At 44.9% G+C, this 27753-nt stretch overlaps 1 long non-coding RNA gene across 1 annotated transcript; it reads right to left on the bottom strand.

The window, feature by feature from the left end:
- Positions 1-11950: 11950 nt before the first annotated feature.
- On the bottom strand, positions 11951-22541 carry LOC308407765. The gene is made up of 2 exons (XR_013973716.1): positions 22465-22541; positions 11951-12199 (listed from the first exon to the last, which is right to left on the bottom strand). It is a non-coding gene; the product is annotated as an uncharacterized lncRNA (long non-coding RNA).
- Positions 22542-27753: the final 5212 nt, after the last annotated feature.

Raw genomic sequence — 27753 nt, 5'->3', positions numbered from 1 at the left:
TCCCTGAAATCTGAACATAAGATAAAGATTCAATTTCAACAATACATTTTTTTTCTGTTTTTTTATCATGATTTTCATCACTTTATGATCATCAACACAATAAATGTGTAAAATCACAGAAATAAGTTCTGGTAGCTCACTAGCCAGGTTGTCCTGTATTTATAAAACAAAGTTTTCATTGATTGATGAAAATGTTCTTTTTTTTTAACCTAAATTTCTATGAAAAACAGGAACTTTTCTGTTATATAATTGTTCATCTATTAGCTGCCTTGTTGTGGGGGATGTCTTTATCAGAAGGAAAAGCTGTAAAATGTATAAACATACAGTTTAGAGTCCAAAAATGTATGCCCTCCTTCATATTTTCCAAAGGCGTCCAGCTGTCTGGATTGGAGTCTTTTCCAGGCTGATTCTGGCCCCTGGGCCTTATGGTTGACATCCCTGGTTTAGCTCTTTTGCTCCAAATGCTCTTCACAGGAACTCCACATCTGACCCCAGGCAATGAATTCAGTGCCAACACCCTCTCACTTGGACCAACCAAAACTAAATAAAAAAAGCTTTTCCATTGCGTTTCATTGTGAGGGACTGCATAGTTAATAACACACAATATTTAAACAGTTGCAGTGTAGCGCTGTCTATGTATTTAATAACACAGGGCACATCTGATGCAGGATTCAGTTTTTCAGGTAGAGCGCAGTGCAGCTCTCACTGCAGCTGCTCCTACCCTCCCCAACCTGCAGCACCATATCTGGACTTCACAAGCAGCACTATCTTGAACCCTGCAGGTGCAGTTACAAAGAAAGCCTTACAAAACACGATCCTCTCCTCTCCTCTCTCTCACTCTCTCTCTCTCTCTCTCTCACACACACACACGCACACACACACAAGCCCGTTCAGCTATCTTAGTGAGGACCTTCATTGACATAATGGTTTCCCTAGCCTCTTTTCTTCCTTTTTCTTTTTTTTCTTCTTTTTCTTTTTTTCTATCCCCTAACCCTAACCATTAAAAATGAATGCCTAACCCTAACCCTTACCCTAAACCCAACCATAACCTAATTGTAAAACCACATTTTGAGCCTCAAAAAGGCTTTCAAACTTGTGAGGACCGATGAGTGTGTCCTCACAAGTGACTGTTGGTTCTCACAAGTATAGTAGAATGCAGATTTCAGTCCTCACAAAGATAGCTAGACAGGAACACACACACACACACCTGGGAAGTAATATTATGTGTGTATATTCAGGTTTTTAGAGACATCTGACAGAGAAAGGCTGTTCAGTTATAGAATCAGGAAGCACAGGCTGCCCTCTGCTCCTCTGGCTGCTCCACAGACTCCAGATAGAAGTTGATTAAGAGTTTGCTCTCAATTTCACCAACATCCTTTATCTTTGGCTTCCATTCAGAGGCAACTGTGTACCACCAGGAAAGAAAAGCAACTGCTTGGGGCATCAGGCCAAAAGGAAGTCGCTGACAAACTAAACCACAGCAGTGGTAATGTGCATGTTTTCAGTGACAGTTGGTGAGGGAGCCTTGCTTGACTCCATTCACTCCCACTACAAGCTAAGTATCTGTTTAAACAAACTTAATGGCAGATAGTTAACAATTATAATAATTTCCATCAACAAATTGATGGGGGGGGGCAGTAACATTGCATTTATTTCTTTGACATTTAATGGGGGGCGACTGTGGCTCAGGGGGTTGGGAAGCGCATCTGTAACCGGAAGGTTGCCGGTTCGATCCCTAGGCTCTCTGTCCTGGTCGTTGTGTCCTTGGGCAAGACACTTTACTGGTGTTGGCCAGAGGGGCCGATGGCGCGATATGGCAGCCTCGCCTCTGTCAGTCTGCCCCAGGGCAGCTGTGGCTACAACTGTAGCTTGCCTCCACCAGTGTGTGAATGTGAGAGTGAATGAATAGTGGTATTGTAAAGCGCTTTGGGTGCCTTGAAAAGTGCTATATAAATGCAATCCATTATTATTATTATTAATTCGCTAAGCTAGCAGAGCAGCAGTGGTGTGTCCATCTCTGCTGGCTATCGTGTTACCAAGTCCTCTGTGCACTACACTAACATAAGTAGCAGGCTGAAAGAATGTAGAAGTGAGTAGTTACAGTATTTATACTTATTACCAGTTAACTTGGTTACCAGTTAACTTGGTCTGGAGAATCTAGGATGACACTGTTTTGGAGTTCACTGATAAAAATTGTGTCAGACAGACATGACTGTCAAGGTGAGAATACCAAGTTTTAAAATTTAAATGACAGGAAATTTGGACATGTGCTCCAAGTTACTAAGGTATATTGGTATAAATTATTGTGTGACAGGTACAGGTTCATCAGCTTAATCCTCTGTCCTCGATCTGCTCGACTGAGCATTGAACCACCACTGTTTCCATGGTTTAAGTTTCCAAGCTCTACAAGTGCAGACGTCATTTTGCTTCCAGGATTTTAATGTCTGTATAAACAAAAGTAAACTACGTATTTGTGTTTAATATGCTTCTAACAGTAAATGTATCACTGTTGTATCAGAAAACCTTTTATGAAATCTGTTTAGTCGATCCAATGCCAAGCTGTTATCTAAACCCGCCATCTAGTGGTGAAGTTATGCAATTACCAAGCTCTTCTGAAAGCCCTGTGGTTTCCTGTTGTGACTCTCAAGAAATCATCCACAAAGTAGAAGCTCAGAGGTTTGATCCTTCAGTCCGAATGTCATAGTTTCTTTAGGGAAGAGGGGATAGCATGCATCATCTTATATAAGCTAACATTGTCTTTTCTACTGCAAACTTTACTCCTTGAACTGTAGTGTTGTATTAAAAACATTCATAGTCCAGGTCAGGTACAAGTGCCTCAAAAATATATTGTTTTATAAATTTATACAGACTGAAATTAATCCCAGAGCCATGCAATTTACAGTAAACTGTAACCAATTCATCCTTGGCATGTTTTCACAGGTGTGTGTGAGTGTGAGGTGCCCACCTATAAACCCTGTCAATGAAAACTAAATTAAGCAAAGTTTTAAAAAAAATGCACGTGGAAAGGAATTGTTCAGTGTTTAACTGTTTTACAATTGTGAAAATAAATTAGATTTTTTTTATGCTGATCTAATTTCCAAATTTTAACAACATTTCTAACATCCTCAATAGCTGTCCTCAATGCCTTACTGATGCAGGATCCAACAAATGCAGTCATTTTTCTTATTTCCATCTCTGCACTTTAGTGACAGTATAGACACCTGCAGGACTCAACGATGTGATGAACATTGACTTTTTTTTCACCTGAGTGGGTTTTTTTTAAATGTCTAATGCTCTCTTTGTGTCCAAGAGTTCTACAGTTTAAGATGTTTTCAATATTAAATATAGTCTTAGTACGTTTATACAAGTATAGGATTTAGGATAGGTACTTATGAAACCCTAATGCAGCCACAGGTCGACATCAGTCAGCTTTCTGCACTTTCCACCTGATCACATCTGTCTTTCTCTTTCCTCTTTGGATGGGTTTTATTATTAGAATCAAGTTAAAAATGAATAATGTCAGGAGTTTACAAAGTCAATAGGGCCTCACTTGCCCTTTAAAAAATTAACTACAGGTGAGTAATAAAGTAGACCACTAAATATTAATGGTAATTTACTGTACAACAACAATATCTTAATTTTATATTGTTTTATTATTGAAAGCCGAAATGAAATTAATTAATTAAAGTAATTTCACTAAACCAGAGACACACTGCAGGGTCTGATCAACCCTGACAGGGCCTTCCTTGGAAGAGTGTGTCTAGTGATAATGGCGAAACTACTGATGATGTGTCCTTACAAATTAAAAAGCAAACAATAAAATTAAATGGCTGAAACAATAAAAGAATAGTAAAATAGCAATAATAAAATAAAAAAATAATAAAAATAAAAAATAATAATAATTAAGAATGATAATAACAAAGAATAGGTAATAAATAAACTTAAAACTTAAACAAGCTACACCGAGGTTGCTGTCTCAGGGTCTCCTGGGGGCTACACGGTCATCCTCCAGGGACGAAAGGATAGGTGAGATGAGGTAGGGGAATGGGGAGCTATGCATGACATGCCCCGGCCCGTGCATCGCCGATGACCTGCTTTCAACATTCCGGCCTTAAACCTAATTAGTTCGATTATTAATTTGTTTGTTTTTTTATTTGGCCCTAAACCCAATCATTGGATAACAATTAATTACAATTTCCATTTGGCAATAATCCAAATTGGGAGAGTATTACAAATTTACAGTTAAAAACTCCTTTATACTTTTTTAATTACCTTAAAAAATTTTAAATATAGTTAGGGTTAAAAAATACTACATACAGGGTTAAAAAAATTCCTATAGACATGATTAAAAATGAATGACATGATTAAAAAATTGTTTACATGATTCCAAATTATTTACATGGTTGAAAAATTAAAATCTTTCTAAAAAAAACATGTTACTGATAGTGAGGAGTGATCAACAAATACATTTGGAAAAATCCTACCCAAAAAACTAAGAACAAAAAGGCAAAAAACTGATTTGGCTTTCTTAAACTAAATTCGAACTGAAAAACAGACATGTAAAAGTGGGAGTGTATAAATAGAAGCAGAAGGCACTCTCTGTTCATTCCTCCTCAAACCTTCGAACAGAGCAGATCAGTGCTGAGAGTAAGCCACTCTTTTCTTTTTGTTATGTGCCTAGGCCTGAAGAAGACCTTCACAGGTCGAAACGTCACCGCACCGGCACACAAATTAAAATTCATTTGGCCTTTTTGTAATTTAATTTTTCTTTAAAAACTAAAAGATTTTTGCAAAACCAAGTCATTTTATTTCTTTTATTTCTTTAAAAACTTATCAAAAATGTAAGTTAAAAATTAAAGTTAAAAATTAAATTTAAATTTTGGTAGAAAAACCAGTTAATAAACTTGCCTCCATCCAACTCACCATGGTTCGATGGACTTCAGACTGGACCCTGGTGCATCATGGCAGACGTCGTTGACAATCCAGGGTCCAGACACCCTACCGAGGGATAGCCCGTGCACCGTCCACTAGTGATGTGTCAGTCGCGAACGAAACGGCTCGTACGGTGTGTTCACACATGATAGACGCAACCAAAACGCGCCAGACGCCCCTAGCTTGACGCGTGCACATTTGCACCTCGAAGCATGTCCAACACAAAGCGGAAATGTGGGAGGAAGTAGTGCCAGACAGTATGTTTGCACGATGACAACTGTCGATCTAGCGTCTGAGAGTCTCCCTTCTCTATTTACTGTGGAGTGCAGAGCAGCGGCGTAAAGGACGTCCTCGCCGTACCTAGGTCCATCGGGTCCTCCAGAAGCGTGAGCAGTTTGGTGAGTTTCACCACTTGCTCCACGAGCTGCATCTGGATGACGCCCGCTTTCAGCGGTACCACCGCAGGTATTGATACCTGTGCTAATATATGCTAAACTATTCGTTTATACACTGAAAACATGGCTGTGGTATGCTATCAGTGAATGCCGTCAATGTTTACTGAAAGCAAACTGTGGTATGGAGACGACTGTTTATAATATTTATAGTGATACTCGAAAGGTCTCATCAATTCCTGATTTAATTCGATTTATGCTGTGTTATCAGTGTTTACAATGATAGCATGGCTGTGGTGTCATATCAATATATGCTCTCGATGTTTGCTGATATCAAACTGTGGTGTGAGGACCACTGTTATAAAGTCCTTTTTTTTAGACCTGGTTTAATTCTGGTATAGAACCAGTTGAATATTTGTATATAATCCCTGCAGCTGTCAGACTCTATAGCAGGGGTCACCAGCCTTTCTTAAAACTGAGAGCTAGATAAAATTGTGAACAGTTTGGTTCATCTTTAGTTATATGATAATAACAATTCTATCTTGATATGCTATGTCTTATCACAGGTTAATTTTTCAAAAAAGGCAAAAAAGGCCTGGGTCATGTAGCAGCCAACAACTCCTCCAGAGAGGCTGTCCTGGTGAGGGAGAAGTTCATGGTCCACTTCTCGGCTGTCATGGTCCGCAGCCGGGTGTCCAAGGAGCTGATGGGATGCCCACGCCCACGGGTGTGGCTGTCGACTCCACACGTGCATCCCATCCCAGGCGATCATCAGGTGGACTATTTAACCCGGCTCAGCCAGCTGCTCCATGCCAGTCCGTTAGTCACGTTTCAGCGGTAACGTGGCCCCACGTGAAGGTGGTTGTAAAATTCTGACTTGCTTTAAACAACGCTAATCCTTTCCTTGTGCACTCCGGTAACTGTTTGCCATGTTTTGACCCCTCATCTGCCTGTCCTCGTGCCCGCCTGGAGTTCGGATCACCACCGCTCTTCATCTCCTCTGTTTTCCCTGGAGCTCTCCCGCGGACCTTCACCCCTCCCTCCGGTTCCCACAGCCCAGCCCTGATCGTAAGATTAACAACTCTACTCTGCTTATGCTATTATTTCCCTGTTCCCCAGTAACTCTCTTCCTCTTTCTGTTGCAGCCTCCCACAGTCCCGACTACGGCGTTCCTGAGTTGTTCATCTCCCGGTCCCTTGGTTTCCCAGTTAATCAGCGTGTTTTCCTTCGACCCTTCTGGGACACCCTTAGTTAAAAATAAAGTTTATTTTGCGTGCACCTTGGCGTGTTGTCTCTGCTTCTGGGTCCAGCTTGTGTGCTGAACTCCGGTTCATGACATCGACGGAGGGAGCAGTGTCTTGGCAGCCAAACGAATAACCCATTTGAAGTCCCAGCGACTTCCCCACAACGGCTCTGAGCCACCCACAAACCTCTAAAGAGCATTCCTGCCTTTTTAAAATTTTTCTTAATAAATGGAGCTTGCCTCTAAAATAAACTAACCTCTCTTTATTCTCTTAAATAATTGGTCTTCACTATGTTCCTATATATTAGCCTATTTTGTCATTAGTATAATATGAAATAAATTCTACATATGTCAAGTTGTGTGCCAATATTTGCTGTGTAATAGAACTGAGACATTAGTCATTACAATAAATTATTTCAAATAATATTAAAATTCTCAAACAGAAAAACATTAAACATAAATATATAAAATGGGTTGTAGATATTTAGTAAAGGTAATCACAAGGGAATTCAAGTGAGTAAAAAGCTATCAGTGCTTGCTGTACATCTGTTGCTACAATTACATGCCTGTGGGTGCAGCAGCGGGAGCGGAGGGACCAGGGACTGGGGAGCCAAGAGAAGCAACAGGGGATGGCTCTGCTGCAGAATCATTTGGCTCTGTCAAATGATAAATGGCCTTTATTTGTATAGCCCCTAAGGACCCCAAAGTACTTTACACATCCAGTCATCCACCCATTCACACACTGGTGATGGCAAGCTACATTGTAGCTACTGCTGCCCTGTGGCGCACTGACAGAGGCGAGGCTGCCGGACACTGGCACCACCGGGCCCTCTGACCACCACCAGTAGGCAATGGGTGAAGTGTCTTGCCCAAGGACACAACGACTGAGATTGTCCGAGCCGGGGCACGAACCGGCAACCTTCCGATTACAAGGCGAACTCCCAACTCTTGAGCCACGATCGCCCACGAGACAATATTAAATGTTAACAGGTTGAAAACAATAGTCATAGAGAAAGTATATACAGTTGTCCCTCATTTATTGCAGCAGGGGTTCTCAGAATTACTAGCCCCTCATATACACTTTTTTTCACACACACATGAACATTACTCACAGTTCTCTTTCATAGCATTCGTTTCGTGTCTCACTATGGGAACACCTCCTGTGTGACCTCATCAGAAGCTCAAATGCCATTACGCCAGCCCTTACAGGCTGACTAAGTGACGCCCATGTCAGGAGGGGCTAGTGCCTCTCTATATAATAGGCTGACATAGCGTCAGATGTCATTCAAAACCCTCTTCTCACTTCTCACAGAAGCCTGTAGACAACTGTGCTATTGGGTGCTAAGCTAAACTGTCCACAGATTTGAGTGAACAACTCGGTCGCCGGGCGCTTTGTTCACAGCATTTCAGTTGTCCACTAGCATACAAGCAGTAGCAATACTATTCTGTAGCTAGTGCTGGTTTCAAGTAGCAATACTTTCACCCTGGGAAGTAGCAATATTTTTCCAAAGCAAAGTAGCAACACTTTGCTAATAAAGGTACAACTAGCTTCACCATCAGGTAGCAATACCCTTCGGCGCTAGTGGTTTTTACACATTAGGTAACAATACCTGTAGAAAAGTAGCACTACTTTTCACCCCACACTAGCTGAGAAATAGCAATATTCTCCACACTCAGTGTCAGTCTCGCTAACGTGCGCAACCCTCTAGCTAACCATGGCTACGACTGACAACGAAGTTGCAAAACTTTGTCGTTGCAGCAAGAAGATTTCTGCCTGGGATACACACCCTGTGTGTGCAGCATGCCTGGGTTTATCTCACGCTCAGGCTGCCTTGACACCTGCACACGACTGTATCCACTGCGCGGCTTTCCCATGCAAACTACTCCGCCGTAGGCTAGCTCGCCAGGCTAACCTGTCGGGTGGCAACCCTTTGCTGTGTGAGGCTGCTGCAGCGCAATGAGAAATTGAGATGCCCGATGATTTGGCCGCAAGGCCAGGGCCGAGCTGGGCAGAGGCAGACCCTCAGCCCATCGCGACCGCTTTCCCGTCGCTGGAGGCACACAGAGATTGTGAGTTTTTCCCCCATGCTGGAGTCACCCAGGGGGGAGATGCTAACGAGGACGGGGATGAGTCGGCTGATTCGGAGCTCCTGCTGTGTGACGAGGAGGAGGAAGATTCCACCTCCTTGGCTAGCATCAGCTGGGCTACAAAGCCCTCAGCTACCGGCGAGGTTAACAAATCGACACCGCCGTCTCCCCTGGATCTCGACATGCAGGACATGTGCAAGCGCGCAGCTGCTAGGCTCAACATCCCGTGGCCCGCCATACAAACAGAGGTTGTAAAATCTCGTTTTGACGGTAAGAAATTGCCGAAGGCGAAAAAGACGGGGAAGCATGTGTTGCCTGTTTTTCCGGAGCTACTCAATGAGATAGCGGTGACGTGGAAAGGAAAACCTTACAGCGAGAAACACCCCATCGCGGGGAGCTCTCTGCTGGATTTTGAGGGGCTGGAGTCTATCGGCTTCTGCCAGATGCCACAAGTGGAGCCGTTGGTAGCGAGCCATCTTCACCCGAAGACGTCTCTGTCCTCATCGGCCCCATCTCTCCCCTCCAAAACAGACCGCTTCCAGTCTAGCCTTACAGATAAGTGCTACAAGGCAGCGGCTCCGTCGGTAAGAGCCCACAACGTCTCCTCTAGGCTAAGGAGGAGGAAGAAGCGGCTGGCCTGATAGCCTCTCCTCTAGGCGAGAGCGAACCCAGTTTCATGGGCCGCTCTGCCACCACCCAGCTCCGTTCCAGAGCAAGTTCAACGGGACATGTTCCACACAGAGTGCATAACTCGGGCCAGTGTTCCTGTCACTGCCAGAGGGAAAGAGAGCCAAAGTTCACAGTGTTGTTTCACAAACACTTCTCTCTATTTCCTTGTGCCAAAGAAAGGGGGGGAGGGGGATGTGTCATGATCCTGGGTCGTTGACCCAGCGTTTTGTGTTTCTTTTTAGTTTCATCTTGTGTTTGGTGTTTCTTCTGATTCTGTAATTCTTTGGGTTGGTTGTCGTGTTTATTATCCCTACCTGTGTCTCCCTTCTGTGCTCCGTTCAGGTCCCTGCGTTTTGTTGTAAAACAGTCTGTGTGTCTCCACCAGTCTCCAGTCTCTAAAACAGTCTCCAACATTTGACCTTAGAACTGAAGAAGCTTCTCGGATGAGAGGTGAAACGTCTTCAAGCAACTTAAAGAAGTCCAGACGCTTTTCTTTGCAAGCTCCTTTGACTACGATGACCTGGATGACTGAGAACCTTCACAGACAGTCTGTGTGTTTCCGGTTTTACTTTGTAGGTCTGCTTCTCATCATGTCCATTAGTGTTAGCTGTGTCCACCCCTGCGTGTCATCTCCTCATTACCTAGTGTGTATTTATAGTGTGTGTTGGCTTCTGTTCATCGTCGGATCGTCTGTGTTTCTCGGTGTAACTATGTCTCTCTGTATTCTCAGCCCCCGTTTTTCCCAGTCTAGGTTTTTTCAGTCATTCGTCTTTTCTCACTGCCTGTTCGGTCGCTCCACTTCTGTAAATAAAACATCACTCTCATCACCAGTCCACTGCCTGCATTTTGGGTCCTTTTTTCTCCTACACCACACGGCTCACCCCGCCAGCCGTGACAGGATGAGAGCCATTCTGGATCTCCGTGTCCTGAACCGGCATTTAAGGACATACAAGTTCAGGATGTTGACACATGCCTCGCTGCTACGGTTAGTACAAACAGGCAACTGGTTCACATCAATCGACCTGAGGGATGCTTATTTCCACATCCTCATATATCCCCCACACCGAAAGTATTTAAGATTTGCTTTCCAGGGTATAGCATACGAGTTTGTTGTCCTGCCTTATGGTCTCTCACTAAGCCCAAGGGTGTAAAACACACCGAGGCAGCAGTGGCCCCGCTCAGAGAAAAGGGCATTCAGGTGGCCAAATACATCGACAACTGGCTGGTGGCGGGTTGTCACACAAATGCTCTCACCTGCACATAAGAGGCTTTCAGCGCTGGGTGGGTTCGCGGGGACTAGACCCTCACCGAAACGGCCACCGTCGCGTGAGAGTCTCTGCAGACTGTTCACTCGCTCTCCGCGAGTGGTAGAAGCCAGGTTTCTTGTCTCAGGGCGTTGCCATGGGGGCAGTTTCAGCCAGGAAGGTGGTCTCCACAGATGCCTCTCTTTCGGGCTGGGGGGGCCACCCACAAAGGCAGAATGGGGAATGGGGCCCTCACATGCGCTCCACCCACATAAACTGTCTGGAACTGCTGGCAGTTCACCTGTCGCTAAAACATTTTCTCCCTTGGCTGAGAGGTTATCATGTTTTAATGAAGTCGGACAATTCCACTGTTGTGGCCTACATCAACAGACAGGGGGTCTGGGGTCCCCCAAGTTACACACACTGGCACACAGACTGATAGTCTGGAGTAGTGTTCACCTGCTGTCACTGAGAGCAACTCACCTGCCGGGAATCATGAACTTTGCAGCAGATCTTCTCTCCAGGGGCAACCCATTGTACAGAGACCAGAAGCTTCACCCAGAGGTGGTGAAGCAGATCTGGCTGTGATTCAGTCAGGCGACCGTGGACATTTATGCATCCAGGGAGAATGCTCAGTGTCCCTTGTTTTATTCGCTGCACGATCAGAGAGCTCTACTCGGGGTGGATGCTCTAGCTCACGAGTGGTCAAGAACCCTCCTCTATGCTTTTCCCCCAGTGGCCCTAACCCTAACTCTGGCCAGAGGGAGAGAGAGAGGTCACTATATGACCCTGATAGCCCCGCACTGGCCAGGGAAGCACTGGCTGGCGGAGATTTTTCAGCTGCTGTGCGGCCCACTTTGGTCATAACCACTACGCAGAGACCTCCTGTCTCAGGCACAGGGGGAAATATTCCACCCCCACAAAGAGAGGCTAGCTCTACGGGCTTGGCCCATGAGTGGTTTAACCTGAACACAGTGGGGCTCCCTCATAGTGTTATTGACACAATTCAGTGTTCTAGAGCATCGTCTACTAGGACGCTATATGAGCACAAGTGCACAGCAAATCCAGCATGTCCAAACGAACACTGTCGGATTTGATTTCAACACTATTAAAGTGTCTATATGGGTCCACACCAGAGAGTGTTAATTTAACTCTTTTTGGAGAGTTGGTACGTTAACTCTGATTTAGTGTTAAACACCAAATCTGTCTGGAGTTGATAATTTAACACTTGGTGTTAAGAGCTTATATATTAACTCTCAAAAGAGTATTTTAGTTTAACTACGTAAGAGTTATCTTCTAATTCATTCTAAAAAGCGGGAATTTTACTGTTCTGAACTTCTAGAAATTTCTTTTGGAAATAAACATTTACTAAAAAGGCGCAATGGTTTTTGAAAAACATTTATTCTGAACTGTGCACCACAATTTCAAAACATTTTCTGAAAGATGTAACAGTGTACATGTTCTCACTTTCATTAGAATTTTGTTTATCAAAAGGTCTGACATGGTAAATGCAAATAACAGCATTCTCATCACTTATTTCTTCAATACAATATGCATGTCCTTCATTCATCCCTTTGTGGAACTTCAACGCACTTCTGCTCTCCCCCATATTCCATCTTCACAAGCATATCCTGTGCGGAGATTGAATAAAAATTAGTTGACATTAATTAATGGCATAAATAATCCAGTAAACAATTGCAGCACAGTAAAAAAAAAAAAAAAAGGAATCCCTCTTTGAGCCATTACTTGTGTAAAGTATTTTCCCAAAAGACAAGGACACAGGCAACAGGTAATACTGAACTAAATGTAAAACCTCAACCTTTTTAATTTTTACCTAAACCGTGTGCACAAAACTCTGGAGGGATCTAAATGCTAACGTAGAATCCAGTCAGGACGTCAGCTACTGCTGTTTGCTCGTTTTTTTTTTTTTTTTATGGGCGATCGTTTTCAGGCTTCAAGTAGCACCATTATACCAACATTTCACATTCTAGACATTGTTTTACGTGTATTTGACCAAAAGTTTGACTGAAAATTCACATGCTAGCTGTAAATGGCCTCGCTAGAAGTCTGACTAGCTATCCACACAGCTAAACATGAACCCAGGAACTCCAGACAATAGATGAGATCTTGAGAAGTTTACTGGTTCTTTCATTTTGTGAAACTGTAACAATAAACATATGTGGAAATGTACATTACTCAACCCGGGGTAGCGGTCATGTCCGGTTGGCTCTCCGGTGACTGTTTCCTCGCGGCTGCGTGCAGCGGGGCTAGGGGAGGGTCTGTGCTGACGGACGTGGGTTACTGACCTGGTAGCCTGGCTGCCCCTGGGTGGGTCCGGGATGGGCGTGAGGTTCTGGGGGCGCTCCGTCTCTGGGCTGGGACCCGGACCGGGCCTCGGGGGCTTGGGGGGCCCAGCCCTGGAGCAGGGTGCCGCCGGTGCGTCGAGCCACCTGGGGGGCTCTTCAACTGGTGGGGGAGATTGTCACATCTTGCAGGAGCTTTCCTCTCCTCAGGAGCTCCCTCTGCAGGAGGGGGAGATACAGGAGAGGTGGAGGAAGATCTCAGCCTGGGTGTTTATTGTCTTATGTAGTCTGGAAGATGAGTGGATGGTGGGGTGGGTGCAGTTTTCTCTGTGGTGGGGTTGGGTGGACTGTCCCGGGCTCTGTGGGGCCGGGCGGCGCTGCTGCACTGGGCCCGGTCTGGATGGGCCTGGGCCCCCTTTCCCTGGCGGGTCGCGGAGTATGGGGGTGCCTACTGGGGTCAGCGGGGGAGCTGGCCCCAGGGAGGGGTCACTTGCCCCTCCCTTCCTTCCCTCCCCATCTCCAGCTGCCTCCCTCTTCCCGCTCCACCACAACCACCCACACATGCAGGGCCTTGGAGTAGGGGTATGTCACCAGGGTGCAGAGGAGGCTACCCCCCCCCCCCTGTCCCCTTCTGGCTGCCTCTGCCTCAATTTTATCCCACAACTTAGACATTCACATTACTCACACTCTCATTACACATACATATAGGATCTTGGGGGTGGGCACGATACACGGAGTCCAAAGTACCATCAGGGTGTACACCCCACCCCTGGCATCGTTGCCCACCTCTCAATTTTAAATACACGTAGACATTGAGGGCTAGCAGGAGGGACCATGCGCTTACCTGCTGCTCTCTGGCAGGTAGCTCCAAGCCCTCCTGGGTTTTAAATGCACCTTAGGTGTTTTACGAAATTGTGTTCTATTGTATTTTTATCTGTATTTACTGTACAGCACTTTGGTCAGCCTTGGTTGTTTTTAAATGTGCTCTATAAATAAACTTGACTTGACTTGACTTGACTTAGAACACACATGCATCAACATTACAATGAGCGGGTGGAGGGAGGTTCGGAGTCTTCTCTCACCCCCGTTCTCTGCGACCTGCTGGAGCAGGGGGGCTAGGACTAGGAGGAGGAGTTGGCCGTCCGACTGCGGTCTGGAGTGTGGAGCCTTCCTGCTGCTGCGGAGTCGGGGCGGTCTGCCTCCCCCCCACCGCAGGGAAAAGGGAAACACCACCTGGGTCTGGGTGCAGTTCCCCCCTCCAGGGGCGGGGGCACCTAGACCCGGTTTGTAGAGTACGCTTGGGGAGTGTGATCGTGTGTACAACGTCTCTTTATGTCTGTCTCCACGTTGGTTGAGTGTGGAGTAAGTGCATATGAGAGCATGAGGGTGGGAATGGATGTTTGTATCTGTGTGTGCCTGTATGTCTGTGTCTATATGTCAGGTTGGGTGTCAGGCGCCACCTCTCTGGGGACATCTCAGGCCCTCCAAGGTTTGGAGGCCTATCTCCCCCTACCACCACTTCCCCTGCCAGTGGCGGACCCCCTCAGACATCGGTGCGTTGGTGGTTCTTTGTGTCCGAGGATGGGCGTCCAGGTACACACCGGCTCACTCCTTGGCGGCCGCTTATCGGGGCCTGGGGCCTGGGGCTCGCTCGGGCCACTTCGGAGGTGGGGTGCCCCCGGCCTCTCGGCCTGGGGCTCGGTCACTCAGGCGCAGCTGGCTGCCGGCGGAGCTCACGGGCGCGTCACTGCAACTCCCCCTGGCTTCTGCTCCGCGGCTGCTGAGTGAGCCCTCATCTGGGACTCTCCTCAGCTCTTTCCGGGACAGTGGCGCAGCTGCCCCTCTGTTGGTCTTCCTTGGTCTCTTGTGTTCTGGGGGCCTCTGGATGTCTGGAGTTTTGATCTCCTCCACACCTGCTTCACGCCCTGGAGGACGGGGCTGTGGCCCCCCCCACACCCTCTAGCAGATTATTACATGAAGGAACCTTTTTAAAAAACAAAAAACAAGCGCGTCCATGCTCACAGGTGTACACACGGGTGATCACACCCACAAACTACACCCTTTTTGGCTCCTACCTCAAAGCACACTGTGTTCTGTTGATCTTATGTGCTGCACAATAATGTTTAACATTTAGTATTTACTGTCATATTCCCATATATCATTGTGATGTTGTTTATTCTATTACTCTTGTTCTCTTCTGCTTGCTTTCTTTTTTCTTTCTCAGCAGGTGATCCAGGTGATTGATATATGCATTTTTTTTTCTCTGCCCGTTCTGTTGGTTTTTGTCTTTTGCCCTTCTCCCCCGTCCCTCTTCTCAGCTGTTTCTCTTTCCCTCTTTCTTTCTCCCCTTCTTTCCCCCAGTCAAGTCTGTCCCGTATTCATTAAGTGAAAATAAAATAAACAATAAAAGGTGAATCAAATGGACCATTACGGCAAGGCTGGGATGGTCAGTTTGGTAAAGTAAATCCGTTGGGCATCTTTCTTTGCCTTTAGACAACAATTCTGATGGCAAAAGAGCCAAACGGGACAGGCCAAAAAAAAAAAAAAAAAAAAAAAAAAAAAAAGGAAATGTACATTACTCATCTGTACTGTAAACAACAACTTGTGCCAATGACAATAACAATGCATTTGAGAAGCTAGCATGACGATTAGCACCGCGAATTAGCATATGAACTGGCGATCTCATTTACATATGAATAGCACATAGAAAACTTGTTAACTGTGGTCCATCACACATAAAGACAACACTTGGAGTGTCTCATTGCTTTTCCATTGAGTACTTACAGACAATGCTTTAACAAACACCCAAAGAAGGACATGAATGTGGAGCAGCCATCTCGAAGCAACATAGCAAGAAAACATGAACTTCCTGTCTAACTCTTCTTCTACTGTCACAAAATATCGACTTAAAGGGACCACAGGGCGGCGCATTTACTGACATTTAAAACATGAAACTAACTAGGCAGTAACATAACACTCCCCGCCTGGGATTATGACAATCCCACATTAAACTGTCAGTCACTAAACTTTTCGGGGGACAGCAGCAAAACCACTTCCGTTACAGGACGAGAGAAAGTCTTCTTATTGCCTGAATGTGAAGTAGTTACTTTGACTTTCCGGACAAGTCCATCGTTCCCTGGGAAAGTCTTGGTTATGATACACATGGGCCAATCGCCCCTCTTCACCTGAATGTCTTTGAGCAGAACGATGTCTCCTTCCTTGAGACTTTGTTTCTTGTCCTGCCATTTGTGTCGCAACTGAAGAGTATGAAGGTATTCCCGTCTCCATTTGGACCAGAACATGTCAGCGAGACCTTGTACTCTTTTCCATTGTTCTTTCAGAAATATCCCCTTTCCAAAGTCACCAGGGGGTGGCGCTGCTGAGTCTGGTTTCATCGTGAGCAGCATCGACGGCGTGAGGATGAGGGGTGACTCAGGATCGGTAGACACAGGAATCAGGGGGCGAGCATTCATGATGGCACAGACTTCTGCCATGAATGTTGACAACAGTTCATGTGTTAGTAGTGTTCTTTTGCAGTCCTGTAACATAGAGTCGAGGATACGCCTCGCAATCCCAATCATCCGCTCCCAGGCACCGCCCATATGGGATGCATGAGGTGGGTTGAAGATCCATGAACAGTTTTGTTTGCTTAAGTAGCCTTCGACATCCTCGACTGACATGTTTGATCCGTCCATTTTCAGTTCCCGAGAGGCGCCGATAAAGTTCGTACCGCAATCCGATCTTAGTTGTCTTGCTGGGCCTCTGATTGCAAAAAGCCGCCTTAAAGCATTTATGAAGCTGTCTGTGTTCATTGATTTGATCAACTCGATATGGACTGCTCTTGTTGACAGACATGAGAACATCACGGCCCACCTTTTAGAGCTAGCTTGTCCTCCTCTCGTGCGCCGGGTTACAATGTCCCATGGCCCGAACACGTCTACACCCACATATGTGAAGGGGGGTGCAACTTGCATTCGTTCAGATGGTAAGTTTCCCATTTGCTGACATTCCGCTTTTCCTCTCAATTTCTTGCATGTGACACACTTAAAAAGCACTGTGCTGATAGCCCTTTTGGCTCCTACCATCCAGAATCCTGCAGCTCTAATGGCACCTTCCGTGAAATGTCTTCCTTGGTGTTTCACAGTCTCGTGATAGTGCCGTATTAAGAGCGTTCCCAAGTGGTGTCGGGCAGGGATGATGAGAGGGTGAGTGGTGTCGATACCCAGTTCAGATTGTATGATTCGGCCTCCAACTCTTAAGAGTCCATTGCTATCTAGAATAGGATGCAGTTTCCAAAGACTGCTTGAGGGGGGAATAGGGATCCCTTCCTGAATACACTTTATTTCCTTTTCGTAGCACTCACTCTGAACGCTCTTTATGATACAGACCTTCGCATTTTCCAATTCTTCCACTGTGGGTTGACAGAGATGCCAACCACGACAGCTGGATGCTTGGTTGGATTGACCAAAGGAACGAGCAATGTGGGTCAAGCGGGCAACTGCTCTGAGGAGAGGACTGTAGTCGGAAAACCTCTCAAGATGGGATGAACTTACTGTTGACCTTGCGATTTGTGTCAGATTTGTTGTCACCAGCGGACGTATTTCTGTATCAAGAGTGGGATCCACAAGGTCAAACGTGACTGGAAATTGCGACTGTGCGGACGGTTTGAGGAGAAAGGCTGGCCCTTTAAACCATGTTGTGCTGCTCAGTTGCGCTGCTGCAACGGAGCGGGACCCATGATCTGCTGGGTTGAGTTCAGATGGAACGTGCCTCCACTGGTTGGAGCATGTTGATTGGAGGATGCGTTGGACCCTGTTATGCACGTACACATAAAATCTTCGTGACTGATTGTGGATGTAGCCTAGCACGACTTTACTGTCAGTGTAGTACTCAATGTCGTCAAACATGATGTCTATTTCTGCTACTATCAGCTCCGCAACTTCAACTGCAAGCACTGCAGCACATAACTCTAGTCTTGGAATTGTGAGGCCGGCTTGAGGAGCTAGCTTTGTTTTTCCAAACACAAAGCCGATTTCTGTTTTGTTCGAAGTAGACAGTTTGATGTAAGCGACAGCTGCAATGGCTTTCACGGATGCATCAGCGAATACACAAAGTGTTTTGGTTTGGGCGCCAGATGTAGAGAGAGAAGTGTAGGGGCGTGGTATTTGGAGATCTTCTAAATCTTGAAGTGAGTCCTTCCAATTGCTCCACTCTGCCTTCATGTTGTCTGGGAGTGCTGCATCCCAGTCGTCCGTCAAGCTGGTAAGTTCTCTAAGAATCAGTCTGCCTTGAATTGTGATTGGAGCGAGAAACCCCAGAGGGTCGTAGAGACTGTTGACAGTAGAGAGGACACCTCTACGTGTGAAGGCCTTTTGCTCATTGTCAACTTTGAATGTGAAGGTGTCTGTGTCAACATTCCACAGCAGCCCCAAACTGCGTTGCACTGGCGAGTCTTGAGCACACAGGTCTAACTTTCCAATGTTTTTTGCCCTGTCCTCTGGTGGGAAAGCTTCTAGGACTGTAGGGCGGTTGGAGATTACTTTGTGTAGTCTGAGGTTTGAAGAAGCAAGAGCCCGTTGAGCTTGTTGGAGAACTTGTATGGCCTTTTCTTCAGTAGGAAATGACTTGAGAGCGTCATCGACATAGAAATCTCGCTCAATGAATGTCCGCACCTCAATCCCAAAATCTAGCTCACCAGTCGCTGCTGCTTTCTTCAACCCATATATGGCGACAGAGGGGGAGGGACTGTTCCCAAAAATGTGCACTCGCATGCGATACTCTATAACTTCAGATGACATGTCGTTATCTTTGTACCACAAGAAGCGGAGAAAGTCTCTGTGGCTCTCTTTGACAACAAAACAGTGGAACATATGTTCAATGTCCGCCGTTATGGCCACCTGCTCCTTTCTGAATCTTATGAGCACCCCAACAAGACTGTTGTTGAGGTCGGGGCCTGTTAGCAACACGTCGTTGAGAGAGACTCCTTCATGTGGGGCGCTTGAGTCGAACACGACCCTAATTTTGGCGGGTTTCTTTGGATGGTAAACCCAAAACAAAGGGAGGTACCAGCATTCCTGGTTCTGACTGAGAGCTGGTGCCACTTCAGCATGTCCTCTGGTAAGCATGTTCTCCATAAACTCCAGAAAGTGTGTTTTCATTTCAGGTCGTTTTTCAAGAGTGCGCCGGAGTGACATAAGGCGATCGTAGGCCAGTTGTCTGTTGTTCGGGAGCCGTTGTCGAGGCGATCGAAAAGGCAGAGGACCAACCCAGCTATTGTCGCTGCCCTGATAGAACTCTGAGTCCATTATTTGGAGAAACTGCATATCCTCAACTGATGGTGCAAGTTTGTGATCATCCGCTGTTCGTGTGAAGACCTGCTGACCAATGCTGTCCACATTACATCCTGACACAGGAAGGCTTGGGAGGCTGTGACTGCGCTCAGGAGCTTTGGTAAATGTCTCTTTAACAGTTATTTGACCGTTGCATGGCTGAAAATGGCTTGCACGGCCATTCTCCAGTATGAAAGTCTTATAGCTGTTCACGTGTTGGGGTCTGTGCACTCCATCGAGACAGATGTCACCTACCACGACCCAACCCATGTCGAGTCTCTGAGCAAATGGGGCGTCGTCTGGACCATTTATTTGCTCCCGGACTTTGTGGACTCGAAGCATGTCTCGTCCCAGCAGTAGTAGTATGTCAGCATTTGGGTCTAATGGCGGGATCAAGTTGGCAATCTGTCGTAGATGGGCGTGGTGTTGGGCAGCTTCTGGAGTTGGTATCTCAGAGCGGTTATCTGGAATTTCGTTACATTCGAGGAGTGTTGGCAGAGGAAGACTTGCCTTTCCATTCACTGACTCTACTATAAAGCCAGAAGCACTTCTTCCTGATACTCCTGTGAGTCCGGCACACGTCTTTAACATGTACGGGCGACTCTCTCCTTGGATCTGAAAAACATCAAAGAACTGGGAACGTGCCAGCGATCGATTGCTCTGATCGTCCAAGATTGCATACATTTTCTTTGTTTGATCTCTGTGTCCAGCAGGGTATACATTCACTAGTGTGATTTTTGAACATTCTCTGGCGCTCACTCCTTCCCCACACACCTCAGTACACCGAGATGTGACTTCTTGGGTGTCTGCTTTGTCTCTCTCCCCGCCTTGCTGTGGGGAAGGGGGCGATTTGGACTCCCATGGTGCTGGACCTGGGTGGAGGGCAGAAATGTGATTTTTGCTGTCACACTCAGTGCACGTGGTTTCTGATTCACAGTTCTTGGCTAAATGGTCAGTAGATGAGCAGCAGCGAAAGCAGACGTTTAATTTTTTGAGGATCTGTTTGCGCTCTTCCAAGGGTTTCTCTCTGAACCCTCTGCACCTTTTCAGAGGATGAGGCTTGCTGTGAATTGGGCACTGTTTATTTGGATTCACAGCATACTTAGACTTTTCTGCATCTGCCTTGTCCTGTACTTGAGTTTTGTGAACAGATATGGGTCCTTTGGAGAACCTTTCGTGCATGTGTCTTCGTTCTGATGTTATGGGTTGGTTAGGGCTGTGGACGCTGAAGCTAGGGTCAGTTCGTGTTCTGGCTTCAGTGCGAATGAAGTTGACAAACACAGTAAAGGGGGGAAAGCTGACGCCATAATCGTGCTTGTACCTTGAACAAATATTCATCCACCTTTCTTGTAGATTGTACGGCAATTTTTCGACTATCGCTTGGATCCCTCTTGATGTGTCTAAGTAGGTCAAGCCAGGTAAGTAACCGTCCAACTTGGCTGTCTCTAGCTCTAACATTAGGTTGGCAAGATCACGGAGTCTATAAGGCTCTTTAAGTGTGATTTTAGGGAAGCTGTCGACCTTTTGAAAGAGAGCTTGCTCTACAGCTTCTGGGGAGCCATATATTTCTTCAAGTCTGTCCCAAGCCATAGCTAAACCAACTTCAGGGCATCTGATATTGACAGCTCTCATTTGTTTGGCTTGTTTAGCTGAATCTTTACCAAGGTAGCGCACCAGCAAATCCAGCTCTTCTCCTGGTGAAAGGTCTAACCCTGCTATTGCGGTTTTGAAAGATGATTTCCATGCCCAGTAACTCATGGGTTGGTCTTTAAAGCTGGTAAGGCCTGTAGTAATGAGCTGGCTGCGGGCTAGATATTTGGCGAGGTCGTAAGTGTGTTGGCTCGGGGCATGTTCATTGCCCTGAGTATAACTGGATTTATATGGTGTCTGAACAAGAGGTGTAAACTCTTTGTAGTTGGTGGATGGGGGCTTGTACAGTTCGTTATGAGTAGCTGCACAGTTTGTTTTGTTTCCTTCTTTTATAGCAATTTCTTGAAAGGCGGGTGTAGGGTCTTTGTATTCAGTTTTTACTGGGGCTGTTGATTCTGCTGCATTGATAGCTGTTTGTTCCAAAACATACTGCGCAGTGCATTTTTCTTTGCTCTCAGATAGGGGTGGCCCATAAGCTACACTGCGTGTTTCGAAGCCTAATTCAAGTAGACCAGCTTCTAAAGAATTAGCTTCTGCTATGGCAGCTTCCTTCTCTTGTTCCGCTCTCAGCGCGTCAAGAGTAGCTTGCTCGACTTTAATTTCTATTTCTTTCTTTGTATATGAGGCTCTTGTTTGAGCAGCTTCAGCCTTTGCTCTTGCTCTGAGCAGTTCAATGCTAGCTGACGAACCTGCTCTTGATGGTGGTTTGCGGGAACGGACTGACTCTGTCTCGGCTTTGGAGGATTTACTTTCAGACATTTTGGATTTGTTGTACTTTGATTGTGTCCGCCCGTATACTTTACTTAGCTTATAGGATGGTCGTAGCTCCACGCGGTGGCTTCTGTAGCTATGATGTTTGCTGTGGTGCTGTCTTTTCACTGTAAATGGCCTCGCTAGAAGTCTGACTAGCTATCCACACAGCTAAACATGAACCCAGGAACTCCAGACAATAGATGAGATCTTGAGAAGTTTACTGGTTCTTTCATTTTGTGAAACTGTAACAATAAACATATGTGGAAATGTACATTACTCATCTGTACTGTAAACAACAACTTGTGCCAATGACAATAACAATGCATTTGAGAAGCTAGCATGACGATTAGCACCGCGAATTAGCATATGAACTGGCGATCTCATTTACATATGAATAGCACATAGAAAACTTGTTAACTGTGGTCCATCACACATAAAGACAACACTTGGAGTGTCTCATTGCTTTTCCATTGAGTACTTACAGACAATGCTTTAACAAACACCCAAAGAAGGACATGAATGTGGAGCAGCCATCTCGAAGCAACATAGCAAGAAAACATGAACTTCCTGTCTAACTCTTCTTCTACTGTCACAAAATATCGACTTAAAGGGACCACAGGGCGGCGCATTTACTGACATTTAAAACATGAAACTAACTAGGCAGTAACATAACACTAGCTTTTTTTCAAGGCTGTGGTATTTGCCCGCAAACAATACCTTTCAGCTAGCTAAAACAGAATATTATGCTATCACCGAGCAACATGGCTAATGCCTTTCACACAGCTTTGTCTCAACTCCAAAGAGCCACAGAAGTAAAAGCTCATAATAATAATTGAAACAATCTTTGAAAAAATGACTTACCAAGCATGGCAAACAACTCAAATATGTAGAGCAAAATGTTCTGAAACGGCTTCACTTCAGCTTCGATTGGAGCCGTGCTGGGGGCGGAGTCTGTGAATTTACTCTATTGGTGTCATAGCCCCTGTAGGAGTTCAGAGTTAAGAGGTCAAGAGTTAACGTTTCCATTGTAACACCTCCAGATTTGACATAGAAACACTCATTTTTAACACTCGATTTTAACTACTGTCATTTTACACCTCAGAGTTACATTAAAAGAATGTGACTCTACTTACAGTAAAATTAACTCTACTTTTGCAAGAAGACTATTAACACCAAAACATTTAACACTTTTGAATTTGCTGTGTGGCGTATGTTTGAAATATGCTGGTGCTTAGAATCACAGGCCATCCCTTTTCAGTGCTCCGTGGCTGTGATTCTGTCATTTCTTCAGGCACTGATTGATAAAGGTAAAGCCTTCTCCACCATCAAGGTGTATTTGGCAGCAATTTCAGTCTGCCATATTGGTTTTGAGGGGAAGACTGTTTGCCAGCATCCCTTAACCCTTTAAAACCGGTCAGAGCGGGCACGCTCCATTTTGCACAACTACTTTTAAATCCCGGTAGCACTGCAACCACGTAAGCTAGCGCAATAATTTTTTTTTGCATATGAAACCGGAGAAGTTGTACTTACATCTTATGCCATCAGCTTGTCCTAGGTCACAGTTTCCTTCCATATATAGCTTTGCAAAAACTGCATAAAAAGCGCTTGCAGCAACAAAAACATAATATTCCAGAAACACGCTTTGCCGATCCGATCAGCTGTTCATAACACTTCCTACGTTGGAATAGATGTCAGCGCGAACTATCGCATGTCCGCCATGACCTGCCCGAAACCGGAAGTGACGTCATTTTTTAGTTTTTTTACCATCAGGGCCTCATGGGCCTATACTGGTGTTTTTAAAAGTTACGTTTGACTTTATGACTCTCTGTGTCGTTTCTGGGATGCTTAGGACTAATATTGCACTGCTGGAAATAGTTTATTTTGATGCATATGCTGCTTTTTTGAAAATTTGCACTATAATATTATATTATTTCGTTTTTCCTGCAGTGTATTAAAATTGGTGTATTTCAAAAATAAAACTATGAAGACACTCAAAATAAATTTCCTGTGGTGGGAAACTTTTGTGCAACTTTTTTGTACGTACAGTTTTGAGGGATAAGCCTCTTAAATTTCTCTAACTAGAAATATATGTTAAAAAAACAAAAACGATTTTCAATTTTTTTTGTAGTTTATTGCACTTCTTTGCAATTTATGTAATTACTATGCACTTAATGCATACATATTATTAAAATGTAGGCTGTAATGGTTGTATTGATGTATAGCAACTTGAAATGCTCCCAAAAATGGCACTACAACATGTAAAAATATAATATAAGCTCTGGCGGACTTGGTTCTATGGTAGGTCTTAAAGGGTTAATATGCCATTTCATGATGGGTGCATGAAACGGCATATTAACCCTTTAAGACTGCCAGTGGCCTACATCTAGGCCACTGGCTCCATCGTGGGACCTTCCCACAGTATTAGCTGCGCTCTCCTGTTGCCCATTTGAACACCTGGAACAGGTTGAGTTAAAATTTCTGTCCTTGAAGACAGCTCTATTAATTGCTTTAGCTTCAGCTAAGCGTGTAGGAGAGATCCACGCTCTCTCAGTGCATCAGTCATGCATTCAGTCCTCCTCGGATAATACGAGGGTCAGTATGCGGCTCAGCCCTGCCTTTATCCCAAACGTTGTCAGCACACGTTCCCCTATAGAACTGCCGGCCTTTTACCCACCGCCTTTCTCCTCAGAGGAGCAACAGCGGCTGCATACCATGTGTCCAGTCCGTGCTCTGCTCATTTATATGGACAGAACCCAAAGTGTCAGACAAAGTGACCAGCTGTTTGTGTCCTGGGCTAAACCACACATGGGAAAGTCTGTGTCTAAACAGCGCCTCTCCCATTGGATAGTAGGAGCAATTGCCCTGGCCTATACTAGCAGGTGCCTTCAGCCTCCTGCTGGCTTGCGTGCACATTACACTAGAGGTCTGGCAACCTCATAGGCTCTCTTTAGGGGAGTTTCTATTCAGGAGGTGTGTGCAGCTGCATGCTCGGCCTCACCTCACACATTTGCTAGGTTTTACAGGTTAGATGTAACAGTACCTAACCTAGCGCATTCAGTCCTCAGTGCAGGTTCTTCCCAGTTGGGAGCTTCCCCCCTGTGAAGTTGTGTTCTTAACAGGTATGTCTGGCAATCCGGTAGACAGTATTTCTCCCATAGTGAGACACGAATGCTATGAAAGAGAACTTAAGGTTATGTATTAGGGGTGCAACGATACACAAAATTCACGGTTCGGTTCGATACTTTGGTGTCACTTTTCGATATTTTTTCGATACAAAAAAAAAATGGCCATGCCTTTTTAATTTGATTAATTTCATTTATTAAAGTTATAAATATATATTTTAACTGAAAAGTACAGTTTTTAAATTTAATGGTACTGAAACAACAAAGTAATAAAAAAAATAAATCTATCTGATCGAGAAATCACTTATCTTTGGAAAAGAGAGTTTATTACAGAGAAATGGCTCTTTCCAAAATAAAAGCTATACTATATGCTTCTTCTGGGCTATATTCTCAGCAACATATTAAACATATCAGGTCCCCATAAGGAGAATCATGTGCTAACAGCTGTCTAAATGACTCGGGTAAAGTTTGTAGCATGCGTGCTTGCTGTTTTTGTCTGCTTCCACTTGTTTTTGCACTAGGATGATGTCAGAGTAAATGTGCAGTCATATTCGTTGTGTTCCAACTAGTGCTGTCAGTGTTAATCTCGTTGAAATGACGTTAACGCCACAACACAGCAAATCTCCATTAACGAGCTATCGCGGATCGCCCCGTGCGTGGGGCTGGACGGCGTCAACACGTTAACGAGCAAACTGCGCTAACGCAGTAGTTCCCACCAATGTAATTGAGCATTGCGTGGCACATCCAACATACTGTTTTACTTTAGTCCATGACGCGCTTACCTTCAGGGTCATGCTTCACATGGAAACCAAAATAGTTCCAAACGCCAGATCTCGAATGAGGGTGGGGGAGGTTCAATTTGCCATGTTGCAAGGAGAGCTTAACTTCTGTCTCACTAGCTTGCCCTGCGGTCAGTGAATCTGCGTTTGACTACTCCGCCTAGGCTGCACTTTCGAGCGCAGATCCACTGAGCGCTCAACACAGACAGCATCGTCAGAAGGAAAGTTGATAAAATAAATTGAAAATTTTGTATTGTTCGATACATATGCATGGGTGAGGAAGGGGTCCAGAAACCCCATGACCACGAAGAACTTCCATCTCCTCCCAGATCCTGGTGCAGACCCACTCCTCTTCTCCTCCGTCCTCTTCTCCTTGGAGTATGTGTCCTTGAGGCTCTTCCACTTTCTCCTGCAGATGTAGCCGAAAGCAGAACAAGACTTTTATTCTTGAAACTGATTTCTGGTGTATTTCATAAACTATAATTAAGTATTAAATGATCTCAATCCACTTTTACTATTAGGTGAAAAAAATGAAAGTCCCCAACACAATTAACTACAACTCTGTAGTTAGCACTTTGTATTCCCCTACAATAATAGCATGATTTGTTGTATTTATGATATTCATCAACCGAAATTCCAACGCCAAAACAACAATGGACCTCAAATTTAATTTTGACTAAAATACTAACTCACAGCAATAACAAATAAAAATGTTTAATGTTAATATTCATATTTATGTAACTGTAGTTTCAGAGGACCGATGAGGTTATGGCATGGTGAAACATCTGTCAGCTGTCTGTCAATCCACAAGGATCGCTCCTCATGTCACGTCTGCTGGGAGAGGGTGTGTGGACCCAAATGCAGACAGAGATGGAGTGAGGAGATTTAAAAAAAAGCCAGCCTTTATTTGGGGCTGAACAAAACTACAAACAAAAGCAGAAACTAACAAAACCTAAACTGGGAAGCAAGAAACTGGGAACATGGGAGGCCACAAAGGGAGACAATCCAGCGACAGGCAAAGAAAGAAAAAGGACTAACTACAAAAACAATAACGAGGGAATGGGAAACAGGAGGGAAACACAGCTGGAACTAATCAGACACAATGAGACAGGGAGGAAGCAAACAAGCATTTGTGCTAAAGATCATATTTGTTCAATTTATACTTGATTATATTCTAATCAGTATTCACCATTATTAGCTATCAGCAAAATCACATATAAATCATGATCCTGTATTTTTCAATTACAACATATGAAATCCAGTTGAAATTCTGCATGATGTTGGGACAGATACACATTTCTTATCGTCCACATTCCTGCAGCCAGTCTTACACACACAGGCAATAATCTTCCAAGGTCAAAGCTGAATCAGGACTGCACTTTGAACCAGACGGCAGAGTGCAGACTGCTGGCTAAGACAAAGCAGGAGCAACCTGGGATTGTACAAGGCTTGCAGCAAGTTCTGGGGGCCCTGCCTAGGGCTGCACAGGGCTTGCAGACTCTGGTGATGGGTGACCCTTGAGCTAAGGCAGAGAGGGTCCAACTGGCTTGGTCCCTGAGGCGTGGAGGCCACAGGAGGCTGGGCAGGCTTGGCATAGAACCAGAATAGTCAATGGCAGGCTCAGAGGCAAAACAAACAGACAACTCCATAAGGCCAGGAACAGAGAGAAACAAATTTGGACTGGTTGTCTCAATCCCACTAGACTTACTTTGATTATTTTCTGGATTGAAAACAAGACCATCATTACAACCTTCAGAATACATTTCTGTCTCTTTGTTTACATTGTCACAACCTAAATGATCATGTAAGGTTCATTAGTTTGGCAGTTATGCAGTTAAAAAAAAAGTTCTTTTGAGAGTTTAACATTAACATTTGAGACTGTTACAGGAAAAATGATTCTGTTTCTTTACCTTCTTTTAAATGTACAAAGATGCCTTTTGTCTGCCCTTTGCCTATGGTTAGATTAGTTTAGAATTATCTTTTTAGACTTTCTCAGCAAAGACATACTGTTTTGGGACATATTGTTTTAGATTGTTTTATCTCTCACAGCCTTCTCCCAGCTCTCTGCTGACGAGACTAGCGCCACATATGGAGTTGTTTATTTTATTTGTTTTGTATTTTCTTATCCTGTTCTCACTGTCTTTCCTATAAAAATTACCAAGCCACTGTGCATGGTGTGAGTTGTTCTTAGCAGCTCACCCGTGTACACGTTTGATAAAGAAAGTAACTTTGTCTCATTGTGTCTTTAT

The sequence above is a fragment of the Rhamphochromis sp. 'chilingali' genome (assembly GCF_963969265.1).
Source record: "Rhamphochromis sp. 'chilingali' genome assembly, chromosome: 12".
NCBI lineage: Eukaryota > Metazoa > Chordata > Actinopteri > Cichliformes > Cichlidae > Rhamphochromis > Rhamphochromis sp. 'chilingali'.
The sequence above is the reverse complement of the archived record's forward strand: the minus strand, read 5'-3'. Positions and strand labels throughout refer to the sequence as shown.